Here is a 25,099-nt window from a genome sequence, read left to right as displayed (position 1 = left end):
CGTGGAACCGCGAAGCCACCTCTTCCTTGCCACTAAGTCTCCCCTCTCTAACCCCTCTTCGCCTCCCTTCCCCCCCCATTCGCCCATCGAACCAACCAACCCCACGCCCCGCGCCCTTCTCGTCGATCCCTTCCTTCGACGAATCTTTTAATCCAATCTCGTTCATCGTAATTATTTACGTACCGTTAAATGGAACGACGAATAGATCCAAAGAATCCCTTTTTTCTTTTTTTTTCATTTTCATTTTCTTTTTCTTTCTTTCTTTTTTTTTTTTCTTCTTCTTCTACTTCTTCAAATATCTCCATCATTTGCTCTAATCTCTTAATCTTCTTTGTCTCTCTTTTTTCTTTTTTTTTTCTTTTTTTTTTTTTGTACCCTTGTCCACACATTAAACTCTTCTCTTCGATACGTTCATCCCGAGAAAATACGGTTTACTCTTTGCTCTTCCTCTTAACACGAGTTTTAGCTTTCTATAGCCTTTTTTTTTTTTTTTTTTTTTTTTTTTTTTTTTTACTTCATTTCTTTTTTCTTGAACGACATACTCTCTCCTTCTGTCTATTCGTTATCTGTCTTCGTCTATGTCGAAAATCGTTCGATCGATCTAATCGAGCACTATGTTAAAACGTTCGTCGGGAAAGATTTCGAAGGGAAACAATCATCGTGTACGAGGCTAAATCGTACATTGGGCAGCTGTTACTAGGAGCTTAACTTGGTAATATTGTAGAGTGTTGAAGAAGACGGCGACGCGAGATTATATCGAGGCTTGTCATCGTCGTTTCTATGATGATTAATCGTCATCGACGAGTAACATATCTATGTATGCACGAACATACGATTAACTTTGTCTCTCTCCTCTCTCTCTCTCTCTCTCTCTCTCTCTCTCTCTCTCTCTCTCTCTGTCTATCTATATATCTGTCTTGCTTACTGTCGATTTATCACGTTCGCAAAGTTACGTCAAGAGATCATCGAGCAATTCATTCGTCCATTGTGAAACTAGTCGATTCAAACGAGTCGTATAATCTGACGAAATATCCTGAACAGTTAAACTCGAAATTCTTTAGGATAATTCCTTGGTCGCATTGTTTGAACGTGTTAAACTTAAAATTAGAACAATTAAAAGGCACGCTAAGAGTACGAAAAAACGCGAAAAGTTTCTTGTCTTGAACGAACGAACGTCAACTTTATAGCTTAACTTAAAACTTTCCTGATTAAGCTAGCGATCGAAGCGACCACAGGAGAAAATCCCCTGATACATTATTCTATAACTATTTAAAACTATTAATCTCTCAATTCTCTTTTTCGAAAATTTACTAAATTAATATATATTGTAATAAATAATAATTATACAATGTATTATACCATAATATAATGATCATTAATATCATTAATATCATTATAGTGTATTCTTTGCGTATCAATTTTTAGAAAATAATTTTTCTCTTATCTTATATTTTATTTCATTTCATTTCATTTTATTTTTTTCTTTATTTATTACTATTATTTAATACCGCATATCGAGTGCTTTTTTTCGAGTTATCTATAACAGGAGAGACGAAGTTCATATTTCATTATGTACACACACACACACCCACACACACATATATATATATATACACATAATAAATGATAATAAAAAATAAATTTGAGGTAATAATTGAATAAAATCGGCGATACGATTCTCGGCAATATATCATAAAATATAAATGAAAAATGATGTAAATGATTTCGATTTGTATGATCGGGCCAACAATTTCAAAAGGTTTGTGAATCACGCAGTTAAATGGGACTTTTGTTTTCCCCGTGACAAGTGTCAGTGACGGCCGGTTTCACGCGAATGCTCGAGAGGGATGAACGCGCATCACGATCGTCGGATGACAAAGGGATTATTCTGTTTACGTTAACGCGACAACACTTCCCTCGGGAGCGGTCCAGCTGGTTTACAGATACTGAACCCCTGGATAACGATAATGAAGGTGATGCTTGTTGGTGGATCGTTTCGAAAGCTCGCTCGAGCGTCAATTTTGCGGTTTAGTTTTCGTATAGTCCTATTTCTCTCTCATTCTCTCTCTCTCTCTCTCTCTCTCTCTCTTTGTCGAGTGTCAAGTGCCGCCAACAAACCTATCAAGACGACGAAATATCATCATCGAAAAGACAGATATATCGAATTTTACTAACCACGTCGAATTATATCGAACTTATCACTCGCGAATTAATTTCGATCTACGATTACAATTCTAATGAATTATTATATATTTTTGTACGGTACAGGATGAAAAATTATACTGGGATAATTGTAGTTTCGTCATTACGAAATATCATTTAATAGAAATGGAAAGAGAATATAGGTAAAATTGCAATCCTCGTTGTTCAAGATATCGAATTTTTCGATCTGCAAATTAATTTCTACTCGTTCGCAATTATTAGTTACGTTTTCTTTTTCTTTTTTCTTTTTTCTTTTTTCTTCATTTTTATTTTATTTTTCTCCATCGACGAAGAGGGCCGAGCTCGTGATTGTTACGAAATATTAAAATTGAAAGAGCAGAGATATCCAATTTGCGAGCCGAATCGAGATATCGAATTTTTTTTTCTTTTCTTTTTTTTTCTTTTTTTTTCATTTTCATTTTCATTTTCATTTTCATTTTCATTTTCATTTTCAAATTAATTTCTACTCGATTGGGATTATTATTATTATTATTCTTTTTCATTTTTTCATTTTTTTTTTTCCATATATATATATATATATTTTTTTTTTCTACGTGGACGAGAAGAGAAAACAAAAGCTCGATTACAAAATATCATAGTCGAAAGAGCGTAGAGATCGAATTGCAAATCGGATCGAGATATCGAGTTTTACATTTGCGAATTAATTTCAGCTTGATTACAATTATAATGAATTTTTATATTTTTTTACGTCGACCATAGAGGAGGATCGTTACGAGATGATCAGTATCGAAATAGCTCGGAAATAAAATTTGTTCTCTACAAATAAATTTTCATTTATCAATTATTTTATTTGTTATTTGATTATATCTATACATAGAAATGAATCGTAATTAATTTATATATTTTCTCTGGACCGACGGAGAACTCGACGGTAAATATAATACAAAAGATTGTTTTACCTGGCTGATACTCGTACTCGGAAGAGAAGAAAAGATCGATCGATCGATCGTTCGATCGATCGTAATTGCGTGGAGAATTATGCGATCGTTCGTTGCTCCCATCTCCGTTCAGATAGAGAAGGAGAGAGACAGAGAGAGAGAGACAGAGAGAGAGAGAGAGAGAGAGAGAACAAGTCTGCAACGTCAATTTCGCGTTTCAATCGAGAACTACTATATAATCGTTGCATTGGTGCTACCGATTCAAGAACACAAACGTGCGCACCGTGGTAATTGCAATTGCACTTTCATCGACGTCAACGACATTAATGGCAAACTTTGTAATTGCGATTGGGTTTCTCTCACGTAGAAAATCATTTCGAGCTGTCGATGATGTCAGAATTTATTTATTTGCTCGTTCAGTTTCTTTCTTTTTTACCATTTTCTTTTTCAACTCAGTTATTGTACTTCTTCGATTATATTAGAAGAAAAAGAAGAAAAAAAAAAAAAAAAAAAGAAAAAAGAAAGAAACGAAAGAAGAAAAATAAATAAAAGGACGATTGCAACGCGGTGGAGTTACCTCGTATATTATTCTCTCGTCGAGTGAATTCGGTGGAATGAGAAGAAAAAAAAGGAAGGCTTAGGGTTGGGGTTGGATGTAGAAGAGGGGGTTAAGAATAAGGGAAAAACGTATCCGGCTCGGATGTACATATTATGTATCCGAGTTAATCCGAGTTTTAGTGAAATATAATACTTCGTCAAGAACGCGCGAGGATTTTGATGTTAAGCTCCTCAAGGAGGGGAGGATAAGGGGGTTCCATGTTACTCTGACTCCCCATTTTTACGTATAAAATTTCTGTTCTTTTCTTCTTGTCAACCAAAAAAAAGTTCTCGTCATCTTTTCACGTCATCTAAAGGATAAGAGAGATTTCCCTCCTCTCCCTCTCTCTCTCTTTCATTCTCACGCGCGCATTCTCTTTTTCTCTTCCTTTCTCACCATTTTGAATTTTATCATTGTTTTATCTTTCTTCTTATCTCTTTCTAATTTAACGAAAAGCGACGATTTTGATTTTAATAAATGATAAACGTGTAAAATCGAACGAAAAGGAAAAAAAAAAAAAAGAAAAAGAAACAATTCATACTCGCGGAGATAACACGTATGAGAGATGAATTTGAAAATAATTAAAATTCATTTTATGAAATAGAAAAGAAAAGGAAAAGGAAAAACGAGAGGAATGAGTCGGGGATATATTTGTAACTCGATAATTTTTGAGAAATGTTAACGTAGAAAAACATGATGACAGTCAAACGTTGATAGGTATAAACGTTATAACGTTGTATCATCTAGGTTTTATAGTGGCCAATAACCAGTAATCGGTAACGTGTATGGTCGTCGTTAAATCGTGTCGATCGGAGGATGTAAAAGATAGAAAGAGAAATATAGAGTGAGTGAGATAGATAGATAGATCGATAGATAGTTAGTTAGATAGATAGAAAGAGAGAGAGAGAGAGAGAGAGAGAGAGAAAGAGAAAGATGGAAGGTACAGGTGTAGAATTGAAAAAGGAAGGAGATTCTCTCTGTATCCCGTTAAATCGAAACTTTTACATCGCGAACTCTTGGAGAGGAAAATTTACAAAAGAGAAAAGAAAAAAAAAGGAATAGAAGAAAGAAAGAAAAGAAAAAAAAAGGAAATCTGTTGCGGGATAAAAGAAGAAGAAGGGGAGGAACGAAACAAAAAGAAGAAGAAGGAGTAGAAAATAAAGAAAGACAGAGAAAGATGATCGAGTTTTTTTTCCTCCTGGACCTCAGCGTGAACACGAACGAACGAACGAACGAATGGAACATGTGTTAAAAATTGCATCCCCGGATAGTACTTGTTAAAGCCCTTGGCGAAAGCTGCGAGAGAGGATAAATTTGCAAGTTAAATTGCGCTTGGGGCTAGGAAGAACGACGACGACGACGACGACGACGACGACGATGACGACGGCGCCGATGTGGGAGGAAGAGAAGGTGGTTGTAACGGAGGTGGTAGTAATGGTGGAAAAGAGGTTTGGGAGGAAGAAAGCTAGAACGAGAAGGTTTAGTAGAGACGAAGAGAGTGAATTGTAAAAGAGTAGGGGAATAACGGGTAGTCGAAGGGGTAGGGACGCTATCGCCACCCATATCCCTGGACGCATTCTCTCGTATATGCTATATATGGTTTTTGTCAAACTTATGACCATGGGGATCGATAAATCTCCCGTCGAAACCTTTCGAAGAATTTTCTTACCTTCTAAATCGACCGATCGCTCTCTTTTTCTTTCTTTCTTTCTTTTTTTTTTTTCTTTTCTTTTCTTTTGCGGACTTCTCTTTCTCGCTTACCTCGTAAAAAAAAAGAGAAGAAATTTTTTTATAGCAAATAATATCGATTATTTGTTTATTAAGAGTTACGAGGGGAGAGACTTGGATATGGAAGGGAATGGAGAGAAGGGGGAATGTGGATGATTGGGAACGTCATTATTTTTAAAATGCGATGCATCTCTCTCTCTCTCTCTCTCTCTTTCTCTCTTTTTGTTTCATTTTTGTTTTTCGTTTCTTTAACGAAAATTATTTTTTTTTCTTTCTTTTTTTCTCTTCTTCTTTTTTTTTTTTTTTTTTTTTTTTTAACATTCAACTCAAACAAACGGAATATCGCGATGAAAAATTTCTTTCCTAAAATTGAAGCACGCGAATCATCATAATCTATCATACTTGAGTTTCTCTGAAAATTATGCTCGTTCATTCTCGTCGTTGCATTATCTACGACAGAAGTAGCAAGTATACATATATGGTACATAGATACTTATCCTTATACGTATATACATACATATGTATTTATGTACAAGTGCATAGAATACATATATATATGTATATATATATATTTATACATATATATATATACATACGGATGAACGAATTTATGTATTGTGTATTCTCGTAACGCGTGATACGCGACAATGTCTTATTATTATCTTATTCCTTCGTTCATTGTCCTTAAATCATCACCCTACCCTTTAGCCTCCCTTCATCCCTTTTCATCCTAAGAAACTTTCGTATTTAATTAACTCGCTTTATCTTTGACACGATCCACGACGAAATATTTCGTTGATCCTGCAAATGTTAATCTCATTGAATAGAATTTAACATTATCTTTTTGTATGTCATTTACATTTTTTCTTTTTTTTCTTTTTTCTTTCTTTTACTTTTATTTATTTTTTTCTTTTTCACGTTACTAGAAAAGAAAGTTGTCACGTTTTAATTGTCACAATTCAATTGATTAATAATCGAATGATAAATGTTTCGAATTTGCGCGAACATTTTTTCGCGAGGCGTGAGAAGATTTAAAGCTAAATAATCATTATGATGATTTTTTAAAGGGACAGATAAAACAAAAGAATAAAGATGGAAAAATATTAGATAGAACGAGAAAATATTTCATTCACTTTTCCAACGATCTCTGCGAGTGAACTTGACTTAGACTGTGGTACTTCATTTCCCGTTGAATGAATGATAACTAGTTTTCGTTTCTCTCTCTCTCACTCTCTCTCTCTCTCTCTCTCTCTCTCTGTTACTCTTACTCTCTCTTATTCTTACTTCTTATCTCTCTTATCTTTTCCTGAAACTATATTTCGTCTACCGTTGACGGTGCACTCATTTTAATCAAGAGTTCCTTTCCGTTCTCGTTTCGTTTGGATCTCGTGAACGTACCAGAAAGATAGAAATATATATATATATATATATATATATATATATATATGCGTATGTATTTGTGTGGAAGAAAGAGAAAGAGAGAAAAAGAGATGTTAGTATAAAAGGGAAAGAGAGAGAGAGATAGAAAAAAGGTCGAAGTTGGGCCATGCTTGAATACATATACGGCATGCGAAAAGGGCCACTGTCGGCTTTCCTTTTGAACTTTCTGCAAATATAATATACTCTTGCTCTTCCTCCTCGTCCTCCTCCTTCTCCTCGAAGTCGGTGATGGCAGAGTCAAAGATAGAAGAAGCAAGCGCGCTTAGAAAAGTTTGAAAGTAAAAATATTATCTATCAAAGGACACCGGAGATTTCAAATACTCTCACATTCCTTGCCCGCCCATCCCCCACCCCCACCTCTTCCCTCTTGTCTCAAGCATACTCTTTTACTACTATCTTGTCCTTGTAAAGAAGAAATATGTAAAGCGTGGTGACATTAAAAATCAACTACGTTGACTAAATTCTTTGCCCTCGGTTGTGTTGAGAGATTTTATATGTGTATTTGAAAAGTATGTTTACCCAAATAAACGTCGGGTAAAGTTGAATAAGTGAACTAAATTGAAGAATTAAATGAAAGGTTAAGCAAAAGTCGTCGCCGTACTTGGTTAACAATTACCGTTGATTTTATTACGAATTAGACCAATTATGGAATCAGAATTAATGGGAATAATCAAATAAACGATATTATATTCGAAATCTGTATTGAAGAGAGAGGGAGAGAGAGAGAGAAAGAACGAAATGTTAATTGGATTCGTGTGATTAGATCTTTTAAGAAATGGCGGATGAACGAGTATACGATTACATTTTTATAAATAAAATGAAGTTATTAGAATTAAAAAACGAGAAAGAGGGAGACAGAGAGAGAGAGAGAGAGAGAGAGAGAGAGAGAACTTTAACAAATGTTAATTTAGATTTAATGTGATTACAGGTTTAATAAAGAAATTCAATGAATATTACGATATTTTTATAAGTAAAATTTGTACTTTCGGGTTTTACGTTTAAATTGCGAATCACGCGATAAAGGAGCCCTAATAAAAGGGCGTTGGGATCTGATAAAAGGGCTAGGATAATTGCCCAATTCGAAAAGTATCTTTCCTCGCATGTAAATTTGCACTTAGCGATGCAGTAAAGTAGTAACGAAGGGTTTTGAAGTACGATGGAGAGAGGCGGGAATATTGGTATCGATGATTACTGTGAGAATGTTATCGGTATTAGAGTTTATATACAGTTAACGATATCCCCGATATTCGTGTTGGTTTTCGATTTTCGAGTTCATTTTCATAATCAATGTTCACACAATTAACAAACACACTAACGTAATATTATGCATAGTAGAACATCGTTGATTTCTAGATTTGAATATATGACTTTTAAAGGTTCGTTCATAAGATTAATTATTTATTATTATTATTATTATTATTATTATTATTATTATTATTATTATTATTTTCTTTTTCTCTTTTTTCTTCTTCATATATATATATATATATATATATATATATATATATATATATATATAAAACTCTAGTTTAATAATTAAATTTAGGTGCGATATTATTAGAAATTGTTTAATAAAATTTAGAACAGAAAAGTTCGTAAAGAATTTTCTAATCGACGCGGATGGTCATCGATATCCTCTCGTCGTTGCTTCCTTAGGAATTCGTCTCACGATTTAGGACAGTGTAACCACGCTCTCGTGCTACGTGGACTCGCAAACATATACGCGTGCGTACATATATACACACACAAGTTGTGCATTACATACGTACAGAGGACACGTACAAGGCAAGTAAGTACATAGTCCTCTATCTATCTCTCTCTCTCTCTCTCTATTTCTCTCCTCAGAGAAATCTACGTCGAGATATTCGATGTTCAATAACGTTTGGCATCTCCCATCAACAGTTTCTGTTGAAATACCAAGAAGCGGCAGGTATCTACATGCCGATCTTCATTTTTCAAATTATAAAAGATTTAATTACGTATTTTGCATTTTGTTTATATATATATTTATATATATATATGTGTGTGTGTGTGTGTATATATATATAAAATATTGTATGTCAGTAAATAATAACATTTCGAATATTTTTTTTTTAATCGTGTTGTTTATTCGTAAATTTATATTAAATTTTCAATTGGCATCATTTCATCCTAAAGTTTAAATAAACCTGCAAATATATATATATATATTTATTTATATAATTATTTGTATAAACAAATTCTATATATATATATATATATATACACGTATGTTTTGTTATATACGTAATAATATCAGAGAAATAAAAGGAAGTTAAACAGCTACTTGTTCGAGTAGATTAAAGCAAATAAACGCTTGGAAAGCAAAAAGAAAAGCTTCTTCAATAGTATTTTTATATATATAAATATAAAGGCATTTAATACGTAGTATTTAAAAGGAGAAAAAAAATGGGAGAAAAAAATAGAAAAGAACAAAAAAGAAACAAAAGGAAGCGAAAGAAAAGAATTACCACGTTTTCACGTGGAAAATGACGCAACAACGCGTGAAATGTGAAAAAAAAGATTCTTCGATAGTATTTTGTTCACATGAATAGATTATATATACATATGTATATATATATATATATATATATATATATATATATATATCTACAGTTACGTGTAGTATTTAATTAAAAAATAAACGAAAAAAAAAAAGAAGAAAATAAAAACACGAAAGAAAAAGACTCGACTCGTTCACGTAGAATAAAGAAAATAAATGCGTTGTAAACGAGAGGAAAAGTTTTGATTTAATATAATACTTTGTATAAATATAGAGATATTATGAACTTGCGTGTGGTGTAACAAGAAAAACAAAATAAAAAAAAAAAAGAAGAAAAAAGCAATGAAACAAAGGCGAGAGAAAAAAATTACTTTTTCACGTGGTTCAACGCAAAGAAACGCTTGGAAAGTGAAAAGAAGTTTTTGAATTTTTCTTTTTTTTTTTCTTTTTTTTTTTCTTTTTTCCCAAAAACAACATTTTGTTTATACGTATAATAATATAGGCGTATTATAAAGTTACGCGTAATAATTTCAAAAAAGAAAAAAAAAAAAAGAAAAGAAAAAAGAAGAAAGGAAAGAAAATGAAACGAAAAGAGGCGAAAAAAAAAGAAAACTATTTTCCCGAATGAAATAATGATCGTATATAAAAGCGTGAAAAGCGATAAGAGAAGCCACTTGAAAATAACACTTTATTTATATAAATATTATAAGAAATATTATAGGATTAGGACGTAATAACTTGGGTGATAATTTAAAGGAAGAAAAACAAAAACAAAGACAGCGAAAAAATAAAAAAAAAAAAAAAAAAAAGAAAAAACAGAAAGAAGCGAAAGAAAAAAAAAATTAGTTTTTCACATGAATTAACGCATAGAAACGCGTGAAAAGCATAAAGAGAAGCTTTTCTCTTTTTTTTTTTTTTTTTTTTTCTTTCTTTCTCAAAATTTCTCGTAGACTATAGAGGAAAATTTATTCGACTCGCGTACTTGGCCGCCCTGACCCTACTCAAGCTTCACGGAATTTGATCGAAGCCAGGACAAAGCCTCTCCAACGAAGAGAAAGAAAGAAAGGAATGAAAGAAAGAAAGAAATGTGTGTGTGTGTGTGTGTGTGTGCGCGTGCGCACGTGGTGCGTGAAGGGAAAAACGAGTTGGAATAAAAGAGCCTATAAAAGGGTTCGCTCTGTGCGGTTCGTCGTAACAGCGATGGCGGATCTTTCTTTAATGATATTTCACTGACACGTCAATATACTCCTTCCGTTTACCATTTCTAAACTAAACAACGATAATTTCAATCAATTAACCATAACTATTTGAATAATTTTAATTATTCATCTTTTTAATTCGATTCCGTATAAATTAAAATTGTTATTTCATGTATACCTAAGTACGGTAAGTGACATACACGCACATACACACATACTTATAAAATAATTCAGGATAATATTACTACCATTATTATCGTTATTATTATTATTATTATTATTATTATTATTATTATTATTATTTGTTTATTTATTTATTTATTTATTATTGTTATTGATATTATTATTATTATTATTATTATTATTATTATTATTATTATTATTATTATTATTATTATTATTATTATTATTATTATTATTATTATTATCGACGGAAATACTATTAATACGAAAACAACATCGATACGCTCGAATAAATATTAAACGAAATAGCGTTCGATTAAATTGCAGCTTTGAAATTGGAGAGAGATGATGCTAAAGAAAAAAAAAAAAAAAAACAATGAGAGAAAGAGAACAAAAATTATCATTTTCTCAAGGAAATTTCTCTCTCTCTCTCTCTCTCTCTCTCTCTCTATCTTTCTTTCTCCCTTTCGTTTACGATTTCTCGTTATTAGCCCGTTATGCGCGGCCATATCGTGCTTTATCCGTCGCAAGAGATGAAAAATAATATCTATGCGAAAAGATTCGTAATGCGATTACGAAAAAAATTGCATCCCCGCGCAAAATTCCGCTGGCAATCTCGATGGTAATTCGTGTCCCGGTGCTTTTAAATGTCACGGTCGACGTTCTCGTTGGTATTAAAGTCTTCTCTTTCTCTCTCACACTTTCTTTCTCTCTTTCTCTCTCGTACTTTCTCTCTTTCTTTCTCTCTCTCTCTCTTCTCTCTCTCTCTCTCTCTTTCTCTTACTCTCTTCTTACGACTTTTCTTTATCGAGTCATTGAAACATGAAAAATAACAATATTCATTGATTTTTATCGACGTATTAGCAGGTAAGATACAGAGAGAGAAAAAAAAGAATATAAAAAAGAAAAGAAAAGAGAAAAAAGATTTGAAAAGAGAAGAAAGTTTTCAAATAAAACGAAACGATTGAAAATATTTTCTAACGTTATCTTTTTTTTTTTTTTTCTTTTTTTTTTCGATTATTATAAACGTCAATCGAAATGAACGAAGCGACGTTAGAAAAGCGAAGGTTTTTAGTTTGATCGATTGTTCTTGTTTTTATATTTGTTGTTGTTGTTGTTGTTGTCATTGTTGTTGTTGTTATTATTATTCTGGTTGGTTAATGTACGTCGAACAGAAAAGCGTGCGTGAGTTTTAGTTGAAACAGCGTAAGTATGCCAATGCACGGTCAACCAACCGTGTCCGGTAATACGCACTATACAAAGAGTATGTATGTATGTATGTATGTATTTAAAAGTTTCTCGTTGGCCTGGCACAGATTGTGAAAGGGAGGAGGCACATGCTTCTAGAGAGAGAGAGAAAGAGAGAGAGAGAGAAAAGGATCGGAATGCCACGTCTGCGAATAGAATTATCCGATTGTTCGATCGAAATTATTCAACCGAGTGACGACGTGAATCACGTCATTAACATTTTGATCGAATTTTTTTTTTCTCTTTTCTTTTCTTTTCTTTTTTTTTTTTTTTTTTTTTTAAGATATTCTACGACCAACTTTTGTCTTTCTTTTTTCTTTCTTCTCACGGTTAATAAACAGATATCTTTACACGGAGAGAAATTCCTTTATCTTTATGTATTTTAATCGTTTTATTCCTTCAGTCAGTTTTATCTCTACTTTTCTCGTTGTCGTAGACAAATGTGAAGAAGAAGAAGAAAAAAGAAAAAGAAAGAACCAAGAAAAGGAAAAAAAAATGAAGAAAAGAAGAAAAGAAAAAGGATAGAGGGATAGAATTACTTGGACCATTTGAAAGCACTTAAAATAATTAACGCCGGGGAAAATTTTATTAATTATTCAAAACGAGGTTATATTCATATTTAAAGTTAACGTATATTTAAATATACGTATGTCGCGTTGTAATCGTACGAGTGAAATCCAAAGTCTTTTAATCCGTGTATATGAAAGAAAAAGAGAGAGAGAGAGAGAGAGAGAGAGAGAGAGAGAGAGACTGCGTTAGAGAGTGAAAGAGAGGATATTTTCTAGTAAAGTAGATGGCATATAAAATGACCGCATGCACATATATCTCAAAGGAAGGTAGAAAAGGGCCTCTCTTTCCCTTTGCCTAAGCGTATTTTGCATAACATTATGGGATTGCACGAATATTTATTTATGCATACGCTCTCTTAAGATGAATAATTATACGAGACTTCGCCGCTTTAATGGCGAGAGTACGCCCGTTGAAATTTACGCGACGCTTGAAAAAACCATTTCTGTTTTTATCCGACATTTTCTTTTTTTACTTCTTACTCTCTCTCGTTCTAAAAAGAGAGAGAGAGAGAGAGAGAGAGAGAGAGAGAGAAAGAAGAAAAATTAATTAATTAATTAATAACAACAATAATAATAATAAAAGATTGATCTTAATAACCATAAAAAAAAAAGAAGAAGAAGAAGAATAAGAGAAAAAAATCCTTTGTAATAGTCTTCTTTATTTTTCTTTTTTCTTTCTTTTTTTCTTTTTCCTTCCGTTTCTTTTTTCAATAAAGATTTTCAAAGCGTCTTACGTGAAAATACAAATGAAAAAAAAAGAAAAAACGAAAGGAAAAAACGTAATAATTTAAACGAACGTGAAAACGTATGCTTAATCGAAAAGTGTCGTTAAATCAGGTTACCCTTGTGTTTACCAGAAATCCCCAGGATGCATTAACAGGAATACGTGTTAAAGAGAAAGCACGATAAACAGAAGGAATGTGTACAGAAGAACAAGTTTTCTATTTGTATGAGGAGTAATAGTAACAGCAGTCGTAATAGTGACAATAGTAGTAGTAGTAGTAGTAGTAGTAGTAGTAGTAGTAGTAGTAGTAGTAATAATAATAGTATTAGTAGTAGTGATAGTAAAAGCGTTATCGTTACTTGTGTATCCTACTATGTATCGTCCGGTTTGTAAACTGTCTACATGTTTACCGAAAGAGACTTCCAAATAAATGCATCCTCTATGTTGCATATGTATACAGTAAACTATACATCGTTACTACATATCGATAACTACTCTCTTCTCTTCTCTTTCTCTATTTTTCGCTCTCTCTCTCTCTCTCTCTCTCTCTCTCTCTCTCTCTCTCTTTGTCTTTTATTGTTCTTTTTTTTTTTTCAATATGCGATCGTCCATGTGTGCTTTATTTCAAATAAACGTTTGCTCTGATTATTCGTACGATACGAGCAATCCGACACGGATTATATCGATGTGTTCCGATCGGTACAACTATACCTGTATATCTATATTGATAATCTAAAAAACAAAAAAAAAAAGGAGAATAACAAGTGGAAGAAAAAAAAAGATAGAACAAAAAGTAATCGAGCTTTTTCAATAATCGATGAAAAAAGAAAAAAAAAGAAAAATAAGAAAAAGACAAGAGAAAGAAAGAAAGGAAAAAAATTATTTCAAAATGATTGCGAAATATTAATAAATAGGTATATTTCGAAATACATTGGAAATATTATTTTATAAATTAACAAAAAGAAAAAGAAAAAAAATTATTCCGTAATTATTCGAAATGATAATAGATAATAAACGGTGTATAACTCGAAATTTTTTTTAATATTATTATCTCATAAATGAAAAAAAAAGTGAAAAGAAAAGAGAGAGAGAGAGAGAGAGAGAGAGAGAGAGAGAGAGAGAATAATCTTTCATTAAAATAATATTAGATATTTGGTAAATATTTGTATCGGAAAGAAAAATCGTCGAAAAAATTCCATGAAAACAGAATCGTTTGTCGGCTCTTAAAGGTACATAAAAGCGACATCGTGTTGCCTGAAAAAGTGGTAAGTACTTTTAAGTTAGGGATCCGATCTTGAGTTTTTATGGCCGTGGGAAAAAAAAAAATGTGAAAGCGATAGAAGCGAAAAAAAGTACAAACCGTGTGCCCTTGTGGGTTAGTACTTAGGTACCTGTTTCCTAAATCCGACGTCGACGTCGGTAGTCCTCTGTATGTCCTCCTTCAAGAAGAAAGGAAGAGGGCCACGTTCCTTTCTGACATTATCCAGACGCAAAGTGCCATTGACAATAAGCTTGCTTCTCAATGGGACAGGGGGCAGGGGATATGGAGAGAATAGGGTAAGGAATTCTACAAGGTGGTCGACTTTTTACGACTTTGTTTCTTTTTTTCTTTTTCTTTTTTTTTTCTTTTTTCTTTTGTTTCTTCGTCAATCGTCATGAATGACTCTTTTTTCCTTGAACCGAGAGAAATTATTTACTATGAAGAAAAAGATCTTGTCCCATTTTCGAAAGGATATTATTTCTAAGTTAAAAAAAATTTCACACGCAAATATATCATCTATCTATCTTCTAATTTAATCATTGTAATTTATTAACGAATGAATCTAAGTAATCTCTATATCTTTTGAAGGCGTATCGTGGATCAATATCCAATATGTTCGATATTATCTCTTATCTGTGAAAGAATAAAAAAAGGATTGAAAAGGAATATTTCATGTTGTCGTTGGGATTTAATATTTTAGAATATAGAAATAAAATCATTCGTTGTGGAAAAATTTTTAAAACGGAAACTGCCATCCGGGAGAATAGTTTTTATAAGTTTGAAAGATTAAAATAGACAAATAGACTTTTCTATCTTCGTACGTAAATATTATACATATTTTGAAATGGATCGAAATGAATTTGTCGAAATATTTTTCAACGACGATAAATTTTATCCGATTGATTAATTTTCTAAATGTTATATAAATTGATCGCAATTAAATCTTCATTATTGATTGATCAAGAAAATAAGATGACATAGACGATTGTTTCGATGATCTATCTTGACAGAGGGGTTGTCCTTGTTTATCAAAATCCAACGAAAAACAGCTTTTCTCACGGTGACAGATAACAGCAGGAGACGCGAACGCGAGAGATGCATTATTATATCAAGGGTTTACTCGGCCATACAATTTTCCAGGGTGAATTTAAATGCATTACATTCTTGGTACGCTCGGCAGGAGATTGCATTACGAAGTTAGCAAGCAGAGAGCGGATGTATATGAAATTTTCGTTTCTACCATTCGCTAGAGAGAATGTCCTGCCAAGCTTTCTTCTCTCTTTCTCTCTCTCTCTCTCTCTCTCTCTCTTTCTCTCTCTCTCTCTCTTATCTCTTTCTTTCTTGCATACGAAAAATAGTTATTTATGTATGACGTATGTTTCAACTTTTGTTATTGTGTATACATTTTACGATGCGTACTATAAAAAAAATTTTTCTTTATTTCTTTCTATTCCTATTATTTCTCTACTCTTTCTTCTTCTTCTTCTTCTTCTTTTTTTTCCTTTTTATTTTTATTTTTTTTTTATTTTTTTTTTTTTTTTGAATATATAATACAATGTTCAACAATGTTTTTTTTTCTTTTATGTTTTTCCTTTTATCCTTTATTACTTCTCCGGTCTCTCTTTTTCTTCCTCTTCCTCTTTGTTCGTCTTTTCTTCCCTTTTTTGCTTCTTGTTTGTCTCTTTGTTTTTTCTGTTCTTTTTTTTTTTTCTTTTCAAATACACGAAGAAAGAATCGAATCCCCTTTTTCGTAACAGAAAGTAACATCGAGAAGACGATAAATCAACGTTCGTTGTCTCGTCGTCATCATCGCGATCTCATGTCTCTCTTATGGCGTTCACAATTAGTAATATATCATTTACATCCTTCCCACGTGCGCTATCTACCGAGCGTTACCTATAAACCTGATATATATATATATATATATATATATATATCAATATCACCACTCCTTTCGAATATTCGATTACGTTCGATGCAATTAATCTCTTTCGTTTTCGCGATAGTCATATTATACCTAGAGCGTGGTTTTATAATCAATTTAGCTATCGGGAAGGGAAAGGAAGACGGTGATAAAGAATGAAAAAGAAGGAAAAAGAAAGAAAGAGAGAGGAGGAGAGTAGAAGCAGCGAGAGAGAGAGAGAGAGAGAGAGAGAGAGAGAGAGGAAGAGAAATGAATCGTAGTGCGTCTCATTGGCGAACATCGAATTTATAGATAATCGAGTGAATAGATGAAGACAGAACATATGTATGTGTATGTGTGTGTATGTTGCATACGTTTAATGGTGATGAGTCGATGGTGGATGGGTAGAGAAAGGAGAAAGATAGTGGTATTACACACAGAGAGAAAGAGAGAGAGAAAGAGAGAGAGAAAGAGAGAGAGAGAGAAAATCACTTTTTCCAGTCGCTCGAATGCGTAGTTAATGGCGATTTAATGGACTGTAAGGGAATGCTGACCCGTCCCAATGGCCAATGTGTCAATATCGATCGAAAGGGCACACACATACGTGTATACGTACACACAGAGAGAGAGAGAGAGAGAGAAAGAGATAGAAGGGGGCCAGCTTGGTAGGTGGAACGTGTGGCATTCGTGGGCCGTGCCCATGGAAAATTTATGTACGTGGCTAACTATGGAGTAACGATCACCTATCTCTCGCTTCCGGTCTTCTCTCGATATTCGGCTCTCCAGCTGTCGTCGTATTCTATCCTGCTATTCGCGTTATACTACACGTTATGAGTACTCGATGATAGAATAGCAAATATAAATATAAATATAAATATAAATATAAATATAAATATATATATATATTTATATATATGTAGGTATTGATTTTGAAAGTGGGCCAAATCCATCGTATGAAAAAATATAGTTAAACTTTATTCTTATCACAAATTAACAGAATTTATATTTTTTATTTAAAATAAATTTTATTTTATTTGTATAAAAAAAAAAAAAAAAAAAAAAATGGACGCCCCAATTTCAAAATCAATAGAAATGAATTTTCGTTCGAAGATGAATCGATCGATTGAATGTATGTATCGATTGTAATCGATATTCGATATATTAGAATTATTTTCTTCGATCGAATTATTATAGTATTTCATTGAAATGAGAATCATTCTTATATTAATGGGATATATTTATTACAACTAACAATATTATTCATATTGAGTACTTTTGATAAAGACCTTACGATGATTCACATAGTACTTGGATTCACGTAGATCTTGTATGTATTTACTTATTTATTTATTTATATTCTACACGCGATCTATTCTTTCTTATTATACTTCGTATTATACTTTCGATCTTTCGATTTGGATCTTGTTTTTGTCGCTGTCGGTTTTTTTCTTTTGTTCTTTTTTCTTTTCTCTCTCTCTCTCTCTCTCTCTCTCTCTCTCTTTCTGTATCTATTTCTTTCTTTCTGGATTTATAAACATATATCTATGAATTAATTTATACATATATACACGCATACATCGGATCCATCCAAGGAGGATGTAATACTTATTTACTCGTCGTCCCAGAATCTACAAATCATAGTCTATTATAAATAGAAGGAAATGTACGATTGAATGGTAGTTCTCCATTGCATAATCATCCTGTTTCCTGGAAGGTAATACCAGAGCTTGTCACGAAATACCCTTGTCCCTGTCGCAACATACTTCGATAGTCAGTGGAGTTGAGTTTGGTAATTGGTCCAATTAGAGTATTCGCGAAGTAGTCACTATTCCACTGGGTATTACCATATTTTCGAGAAAGGATATACATATATACATATACATATACATATATATATATATATATATATATATAGACGTATGTATAACGTTTTCAAATGGAAGATATATAAATAGAGAAATTTCTATTGTTATTACGCGAGAGTTGTATTTTTAGTCTTTAACCGTTATCATATTTTATAAATACAATTCTATTATATATATATATTTTTCCCTATATCGTTCGTGGAATTTTGTTTGTGACAGTAAAATGAGAGAGAGAAAGAAAGAAAGAAAGAGAGAGAGAGAGAGAGAGAGAAAAAGTTTGTGGAGAGATCTATGCTAGAAGGGCCAAAAGGTTCTACACGGTACAAGTTTGCACGATGAATCAAGCAAGCGTCGGTGCAACGCTATCCTACAGTTTAGGCTTTCGTGCGTCTGATTGCGCGTTGTCGTTATTGTTGCTATTGTCGCGTCTCTATGGTAACCCCCGAAGCCCTTGTTCAATACACGGTGAATTATGAGTAAAGTCAGTGCCGGTTACGATGGCGACGATGGTGTAGAGAAAGACCGATATATAGCGTTAGAGAGGGAGAGGGAAAGAGAAAAAGAATTATGTTGCGTTCAGGTAATAATACCTAATCACGCTATCTCAGTATAGTTTTTCGAAGGAAAGAAAGAAAAAAAAAGAAAAAAAAAATACAGAAGGAAGAAAATAAGGGAAAAGAAGAAGAAAAAAAGAAAAACAAATTCCAAATGTAATTTAAAATAAATCCGTCGTATCCTAAAAGGATTTATCGATCGTCCCATAACGTATCTTATGTATATCGTTATCTTGTTTAGTTTCTATCTTTTAACTTCTTACGTTCTTTAAACGAACGAATGATTAACGATATTAATTATACTGTAATCAAGATTTCTAATTCGCTTTTAGGATCTAATATATCCTCAATGGTACATTCACCATTCTCCATTCACCACCAGAATAATGCTAATAGTTTAATTATTTATTTTTTGAAATAGAATATTCTCTGGGCAATGAGGATTCTCGGGTTTATTGAGAACGGGAAAATTACTTAGTTATTCTAATTCGACTTAGATATACATACGTGAGAAGTACATATATATATATATATATATATCCCTCGAAGCAACACCGTGGAATGAACGAGACGATGCGAGTCTCTTTGATCTTCCGATGCATTATTATTATTATTATTCACTTATCTCTTGGAAATGAATAATATTAAAATTATATTCGTGAGGTTATCTCTTATTTATTTTTAGATAAAAATGGAAGTCATATATATATATATATATATATATATATATATATATATATACTTTTTTTATCGTTATCTTTGGTGTAGGTGCACGCATTTTTGTGTGTGTGCGTGTGTGGGATGCCAAAGAGAATACGTAGAAAAAAATACGTAAAAGATAAATAAAAACAAAAAAGGAATGAAAAAATTTAAGCTTCGAATTCGTGATGCTTTTTCTCTTGATAAAGCACATGGCTTGGCTTGAACGACGACGACGACGAATAAGAAGAAGAAGAAGAAGAAGAAGAAGCTGTAACTCGAAGATTCGAAGAAAACGTAGTACCTACTCGTCTCCAGGCGCTCGCTAGCGCCTTAAACTGGTAAAGGACATATCCGTCTGGCATGAATGGGGTTTCTTGTTTCGAAAAATAAAGGTACCACGGACTATCGTAGTAAAGAATACTCGAGGGTATAATGCCCATCGTGAGAAAAAAAAGGAGAAAGAAAGAAAGAAAAAAAAATAAGGAAAAAAAAAACGAAAAAGCAAATAAATTGAATCACGAGTTTTCCCTTTTATCATATCACGGAGAATTTATTTCTCGTTATATCGAGACTTAAAGAATTATGTAATTACAATAATTAGGATGCATAAGTTACATAGATAAAGATTTGGTTTGATATGTAAGTAGATAATTTAACTAGGTACTAGGTGGTACCTAGTAGTACCTAGTGGCTAAGTTAGCACGACCCTAGAGATTTGTACGTTCTCTTTGAGATCTTTAAGAGAGAGAGAGAGAGAGAGAGATAGGATGTTCGCTTTGGTTCACTTCTTCGTCAGTTTCGGGATTATTACTTCGAAATCGTACCTCGTTAGAAATTCCCTGATGCAGAGACTTAACGGTACATACATACATATATATATATATATATATACATATATATATGATATATACATATGTATGTATATATGTTATATATTCGATAGGTGCTAGACGAGAGAGAGCTAAGAAGGTCAGTCGATTGTACTTCGTTGAAAAGCGATACAACAGAGCTTTCCCTTCGATTATACAGTGTAAATAACGATAAACGCATTATTCCTTATCTCGTGAGAACATTCGACGTTGACCTCAATGGTGTATCGAATCTTGTTACATGGCTAACGGAGCATCGGATTACATAATTATCAACGATCGTTATTACCATACGATAGATAGATTGGTACCAAGGTATACGTATATAAATATATGTATATATATATATATATATATATATATATATATATATATATTGTATACACCTGTGCTAATCCAATAAAAGCGTAAGAAAATTATAACAAAATTGGCTTCGGGTTCCTGATTTTCATATTATTTAAAAAATAAATAGTCAAATGCACCGAATTCGTAGCGAAATATATCTATATTCGGTGAAGTGTATCGCGTTTGCGAAAGAGAAAGACAGAGAGAGAGAGAGAGAGAGAGAGAGAGAGAGAGAGAGAGAGAGAGAGAGAGAGAGTTCATTTTCAGATTGCATTTCTAAACGTTCCTGCGAGTTCGTTCTCTTTGTAGGACTGTCGAGGGAAGCTCTGCTTTCTAAACCAAATTATTGCATTGCCAAGCGAGGTATTTAGCACAGTGACAGAAAGAGAAAGAGAGCGAGAGAGCGTTGGGGTGGGGTTGGGAGAGAGGGGAAGGAAAACACGATAATTCCTTCTTACTTGATTATTCCACATTCTCACGTTAATCGACTGTCAACGTGTGTTTGTGAATACTTATCTACCAGTACTTTTAAAGAAAATATTATTCGCCCTCCTGCCTCCCTCCCTCATCCCCCTCCCCCCATACATACTACCTTATCTATATAATATATATCAGTCTTGCATGCAATCGATTTTCATTTAAATCTAAAATTAAATACGATCGAGAGAATAAAGCCGGAAATAATGAAATAAACAAAGGATGAAGCTCGAAATGTTTCGACGTATTCATGAATTGTTTTTCAAGAAATTGTTTTTCTTCTTATTATTATTATTTTTTCTTTTTTCTTTTTCTTTGTTCTTCTCTTCTTCTTCTTGTTTTTTTTTTTTTTTTTATCTATTTTCTTATTTTCGTCGAAGTTTACAATTACTGTGAAAAGAATAGAATATCGGACATTCTTACTTGTGCTCCTATCTGGACGTGTTTCGCAAATGAATTTAGTTTTCCTTTGGTGTAGAACACTCCAAGATAAAATATCTGATGATACGTAAATTATATAGGTAGAAGGCAAGAGCCATGTATGTACGTACGCACGTACGTACGTATACATATATGTATGTATGTATGAATGAATGTATGTATGAATGTATATGTATTTACGTAGAGTTAGAGAGATATAATTCCTCTGGTATGTTGTGGTTTTGGAGGAACATGCTGATATAATAAATTACATCCGATTTTCTTTCTCTAGTGTTTGGAATGGACCAGCAAATGCTGCTTAATATGAATACGTATATATGTATATATATATATATGTGTGTGAGTGTGTGTGTGTGTGTAAGAGACTTTCGAATAAACGAGTACGATCTCGGTTTTTCTATGAAATAACCTAACGATAGATCCTCGTCGACTTCGACATCGACATCGACATCGACATCGACATCGACATCGACGTCGCCTCGTTCGAGGTTTAATTAAAACGAAACGAAAGTTGGGAACAATTTAAGAAAAGTATTCATGATATTTCGAAATGTAGCTGTGCACGTCTCATCATAGACACCACCATTTCCCTTCCCTTCCTCTCGCCTCTCCAGATCTTCCATTCTCTGCACCTAACGTGATAGTGGTATTGTCTTTTTTTCTTTTTCTCCTTTTTCCACTTTTCTATGTCTTTTTTTATTCTATTTTTATTTTCCCTCTCCTTCGATCGATCCCTATCGGGATCTCTCTCTCTCTCTCTCTCTCTCTCTCTCTCTCTCTCTTTCTTTTTCTTTTTCTTTCCCAATGAAATATATTTCCAATCGGACGAGAAGTGAAATACGAGCATATGTGTGTGTACGTAAAAGAGTTTAGACGGCAAATTGAAAACTCTCGGTTCATTGGAGTAAAGAGAGAATGAAAGAGAGAATGAAAGAAAGAAAGAAAGAAAGAAAGAAAGAAAGAAAGAAAGAAAGAAAGAAAGAAAAAAAGAAAGAAAGATGAAAGATCGCATTCATTCGCAAACGGTGCTATTCGCAAAGTAGTCCTATGGTCGTTTTCATCCGTACTGGATTGATCCAGGAAGAGTAAGAGAAAAAAAGAAGGTGGGAGGAAGACGAAGAAGTAGGAGGAGAGGGAACGGCAATAAGGAGGGATAGTAGTGTTGGTGGTGGTAGTGGTGATGATGGCGATGGGAGGGGGAGAGGTGGTAGTCGACTCTATAAAGCCGGAAGCCTAGTAATTGGAGAGGACTTGGCGACTCTTGCCCTCTCAGCCTTGTCTGAGCTTCCACCCGCATTCACTTCTCTTTCTCTCTTCCTCTCTCCCTTTCTCAGTCTCACTCTCCCACCCCTCCACCCCCTCTCTCTTTCTCTCTTGTTCTCAAAGTTTCTCCAATAGGCGCGACAACGTAAAGAGCGCATAATTAACGGATCCACGACAAACAAGCTTCCTTAGTAGATCCCAACTCCGTTTTCTCGGGCCCTTAGACTTGATTCACTCCAATACTTCTCCGATTACCGTTTTTCTTAGTCCCCACTTAAAAGTTATGGGAGTTCCTTTGGCGCGATAAGTCTTCTCGAGTTTAAATAATTTCAAAGTTTTATATATATATATATAATTAATACTATATGAACTATAAATATAATTTAATATATATAAAGAATCTAGACTCATGCTTATATGAGCGTGTTACAGTAGATCATTTCTTTCTCTATTCTAAAAAGGATTTATATATTTTCGAGGAAGAAAATATTTTACATTATGATGAGAAATAAGAATATTGATACCGGTAAGAGAGACAGAGTGAGAGAGATAGGGAGAGGGCGGCGATAGTTCAGTAACCAATAAAGATGGCAATCTATTTAATTTGGCTTCTGTCCACGCGATAATATTCCCACCGGTGCTGTCAGTCGAACGCGCTACGTCTGTGCGCCGCGCCAAGTGGCAGAGAAAGGCAGAGGCGGGGCGTTAGAGAGCCTGCTCGGTAAGTATCGTTCTATGTCGGTCGTATTCGCCGGCCGGACGACCGAACCTTACCGAACGCTTCCGAGAATCACCGAGATTGGTCTTAGCGTGCCTAGAGCCTCGAGGTACTCGACGAGAGAGCGCAGTTCGTCGGCGAGCGCGGTACCGTCACGTACCGGATTGTTCGACGCTCTCGTGGATCCTTACTTTCTCTATATTTGTTCTACTATCTGTGTCTCTCTTTATCTCTATCTATCTATCTGTCCGTTTGTTTGTCTATCTCTTTTTCTATCACTTTCTCTCTCACTCTCTCTCTTTCTCTCTCTCTCTCTCTCTCTCTCTCTCTCTCTCTCTCTCTCTCTCTCTCTCTCTCTCTCTCTCTCTCTCTCTCTCTCTCCCCCTCTCCCTCTATCTTTCACTCTCTCATTCTCTATCTCTCTGTTTCTCACACTCTTTCTCTTTCTCTTTTCCTCTTCTTCTCTTTTTTTTGTGTTTGCACGTGTTACTCGTTCACAGGAGTATTACGATCGTGTTACGTATTATCACATAAACTATATTTATCGATCGCGAGTGGAAATCGATCGAAGATCACGTACGATGATTCGACGCGCGAACAGAGGCAAGATCAACGATTCTTATCGCTCGTTTCTTCTTTTACAATCTATTACTACTACATTTTGTTTTTATCGCTTGAGACATACATTTTTCACTGTCGTTCATTGAAAAGAGTTGCGGATTTTTCTTTTTTTTCCCTTTTTTTTTATTATTTTCTTTTCTTTTCTTTCTTTTTTTTCATATTTGAAATTATTGCACATGCGTGTCTTGTTTTTATATATACATATTTTTAATGTTTTTCGTATGTATATGTTTAAAATGTAATTATTTTAATTTCGCAGTCAACTCTTTCATAATGGATCCCAGCGAGATCTACGATTGTAAAACGTTTGCATGAATCACGCCGAGCGAAGGTTGTAAAAATAAAAAAAAAAGAAAAAAGAGAAAAAAAAGAATCGAGGTGTCAGAGATACGCCGGAAATAATTACAACTTTGTTGTGACAAAGAAGACTTATGTTGAGAATTTTTCAACGTTTAGATAAAAATCTAGGACGGTTGGACCTTCAACGTTTTATCTCGATCGTTTCGTAGATCGATGATTTCACGAGGGTTTCTTTAATTAGTTTTACCTTAGCCGATGCAAAATTATCAGATAGAAGACGCAGGTACTTACTTACTTACTTACTTACTTACTTACCCACTTACATTGACCGCAGGATAATGCCATCCGTGCAACTTTACGGTTTAAAAGTCTCGAACTCTCTTGAATGTCCTTCTACAATCGAAGCCATTTGCAAGTTTAGTGACAGACGACAATTCACCGGATATCTGACTGTGTCTAGCTTAAGAGT

The 25,099-nt window shown here is 33.6% G+C and overlaps 1 protein-coding gene across 3 annotated transcripts in view; it reads left to right on the top strand.

Annotated features, from left to right (window-relative positions):
- The window catches only part of LOC118445050 (uncharacterized), a 106,227-nt gene that overhangs the window by 27,854 nt on the left and 53,274 nt on the right, over window positions 1-25,099 (top strand). The window contains exon 1 of one of the 3 annotated variants that reach the window (XM_085655851.1): window positions 24,128-24,312. The exons of the other annotated variants lie outside the window; for them this stretch is intronic. The gene's annotated coding sequence lies outside the window, so the exon portion shown is untranslated. Of the gene's footprint in view, window positions 1-24,127; window positions 24,313-25,099 lie in introns of those variants that run through there. 3 annotated transcript variants of the gene reach the window in all.

The sequence above is a fragment of the Vespa mandarinia genome, chromosome 3 (assembly GCF_050613455.1).
Source record: "Vespa mandarinia isolate Hongniang chromosome 3, ASM5061345v1, whole genome shotgun sequence".
Classification (NCBI taxonomy): domain Eukaryota; kingdom Metazoa; phylum Arthropoda; class Insecta; order Hymenoptera; family Vespidae; genus Vespa; species Vespa mandarinia.
This window is presented reverse-complemented; position numbering and strand designations above follow the sequence as displayed.